At 45.3% G+C, this 2,837-nt stretch overlaps 1 long non-coding RNA gene across 1 annotated transcript; it reads right to left on the bottom strand.

Annotated features, from left to right (window-relative positions):
• Positions 1 to 1,207: 1,207 nt before the first annotated feature.
• LOC132536173 (uncharacterized) lies at positions 1,208 to 2,443 on the bottom strand. Its single transcript, XR_009547841.1, has 3 exons — positions 2,399 to 2,443; positions 1,897 to 1,938; positions 1,208 to 1,242 (listed from the first exon to the last, which is right to left on the bottom strand). It is a non-coding gene; the product is annotated as an uncharacterized LOC132536173 (long non-coding RNA).
• Between the last annotated feature and the right edge of the window lie 394 nt (positions 2,444 to 2,837).

Here is a 2,837-nt window from a genome sequence, read left to right as displayed (position 1 = left end):
TGATGTTAATCTGTATGTTTCTTGTCTGTGATCAGATGGAGTGCATCTTACCAGGGCTGTTTAAGACAAGAAGTGATGGAGGGGTGGAGCAGAGTGGGGCGCACATGACTATTATTCAGTCACTAGTGAAAATGTAGGCAAGAGAATGTTTTTGGAGGGCCAGGCAGTGGCACACCTGGTTCAGCACATGTAATATTAAACACAAGGACCAGCGCAAGGACTCGGGTTCAAGGCACTGACTCCCTAGTTGTAGGTGGATTGCTTCACTAGCAACAAAGAAGGTCTGCGGTTGTCTCTCTCCTCCCCACTCTCAATTTCTGTCTGTCCTATCCAGTAAAATGGAGGAAAAAAATACGGATTCCAGGAGCAGTAGATTTTTAGTGCTGGTACTTAGTCCCAGCTATAACCTTGGAGACTAAAAAAAAAATCTTTGTTCTTCATTATAAATATCTTGGATACAGCACTGCAATTCTAGAAATCAAATGATACACAAAGAACTATATTGCCACCAGGGCTTGGTGGCTGCATCATGACTCCACTGCTCCTGGCTGCCATCGTCGTCTTCTTTTTTCATTTTATTTTATAGAGAGGAAACAAGGGGGAGAAAGGGGCAGAGGACTAGACAGACACCTGCAGTACTGCTTCACCACTCAGGAAGCTCCCCTGCTGCAAGTAGGACCCAGGGACTTGAACCCAGGTCCTCTTGCATGGTGACATGTGCACTCTGCCAGGTGCACCACTGTCTTCCCCCACACCCTTTCTTGCTTTTTTCCAGTTGAATAAAGAAAACTGGGGTCATTATTTTCTCTTCACTTAAAAGTATCACCCTGTCCAAGGGTAAATAATCTACTGGAAACGACACAGAACACTCTGTATATGCAAAAAATCCATGCGAATAGAAAAGCTGTCTCTTGAAAACAGTTCAGTACAAGAGACATCAAGGATTGACAGAAGAAGCCTTCTGGAAAAAAATCGTGACATTTCAGGTGCCATGTTCTCTCCATGTTTAAGTCAAATTAATTATTGTTGCATATAGTCCCAGCTTCCTTTTCTGTGTCTGCAGGAAATACACTTTCCTGTCTGGTACATTCTGGATTCTTACGTCATCTCTAGATCTATTTCTGTCGAAGGCAGGAGCTTGGAATGGACATGGACGTTCTAGTCTTAGAAACACTTACACTGATGTCATCCGCATACTCCAGCTTGGCGTCCACATAGTCCATGTTCTCACTGTAAATGTTGCTAATCAAGTCCACAGTGACCCAAAACAGAATAATACCTGTTAGCTTGTTTTCTAATCAACTTATGTTTTGGCTGATTACTTCAGTATTTTCCACTACTTTTTCAAGATATCAACTTTTTAAAGATATATGCAAGATCTAATGAGAGAAACAGTATGCAAATGCATTTTTGGAGAATGGAGAGATACCAGAAAAAGAAAAAAAAGCTATGTTGTCAGGTCACTGAGACCAGGGCTGCAGATCCCGTCCTCACAGCTTTCCTGCCTGGAGTCCAGGCCAGAACCTCACTGGCTTATAGGGCTGGCAGATGCATTTGCTTTGCCAACCACCCCACAGAGAAACCTGCCCTTAAGACATGGCAGTTTAATACAAAGTCCGGGGTGATGTTAGCTCCCATCACAGCATGGAGAGAAGGGGGACAAGAGGGAGAAGCACTGACTGCTAGGAGTCTGCATTCTGAGAACTTGAAGATTTGAAGTACCATGGCCTGGGATAAAGTATTGGACTCTCAAGCATGAGGTCCTGAGTTCAATCCCTAGAAGCACATGTACCAGACTGATAACTGGTTCTTTCTCTCTCTCTCCTCCTTTCTCATTGATAAAATAAACAGAATATTCTTAAGAAATTATTTGAAATATGTGAACTAATTACATACCTACAAAGCTCCTTATACCATTGCTCCATCCTCTCAGCTGATCTGAAATCCAAGAGGAGAAAGAAAGTTAGAATACATAAAATTCACACAAACATATTGTGATTGCTGGCCAGTGTAAACATCGATGTGGTGGTTATTGGTGGGACTGTGTGAGGCCTGTCCTGTTACTGGGTGGTGAGGGCCCTGCTCTTTGACAGACAGCTTGCTGGGTTGGAAAGAAAAAATTCTAGATGTAGGATAAATTGTGTTGGGGGTTGGGCAGTTATACTGGTGGTTAACTGCACATGTTACCATGCACAAGGACATGGGTTCAAGCCCCTGGTCCCCACCTTCAGAGGGCTTAGCAGTTGTATGTGTTTGCCTGAATCTGATCCATTGGGGACAGTTAACAGCACACAGATGTTTTTGAGGGGGTCAGCACACGTTTGGCTAATAGACCCCCAGATGGAGCTGTGCTCCCCCTTGAGAGTCATGAGGCGAGAGGGCCGGGCTGCAGTCTTACTTAAAAGAGACAACGAAGCTGCGGTCAGCCCAGCCCAAGACCAGCAATGGGAGGTTTCTTGAGACTTTCTTGGGTTTCTTCATGTTGGGTGCCACCCAAATGTCCAGCAGGGCCACCCAGTACTTGATTCTGAAGTGACCCTTGAACCTGGAGAGGGAACAGAGCACAGTGCAGTTAGCTTGCATCTCCAGCATTCTGGGAGCATCTGGGTTTCTCCTGGGGAGATGGTGGGTGTGTTTCTGTGGCTCCTTGCTCTCTGAGCTTGAGAGCACAGCAGAGGGAGGGCTGGGGCCTGTGTGCTGTGTGCTGACTGGAGCCCGGCCCAGGATGTCCCTGAACACTCCTTACCAGTGGGAGAAAAACAGCCATTTTCCTGAACATTGTAGAACAATTAGATATCCCTCCTATATTTATGAGCTCGCTAAGAGAACCTTGCACT

The sequence above is a fragment of the Erinaceus europaeus genome (genome assembly GCF_950295315.1).
Source record: "Erinaceus europaeus chromosome 6 unlocalized genomic scaffold, mEriEur2.1 SUPER_6_unloc_3, whole genome shotgun sequence".
Lineage (NCBI taxonomy): Eukaryota > Metazoa > Chordata > Mammalia > Eulipotyphla > Erinaceidae > Erinaceus > Erinaceus europaeus.
This window is presented reverse-complemented; position numbering and strand designations above follow the sequence as displayed.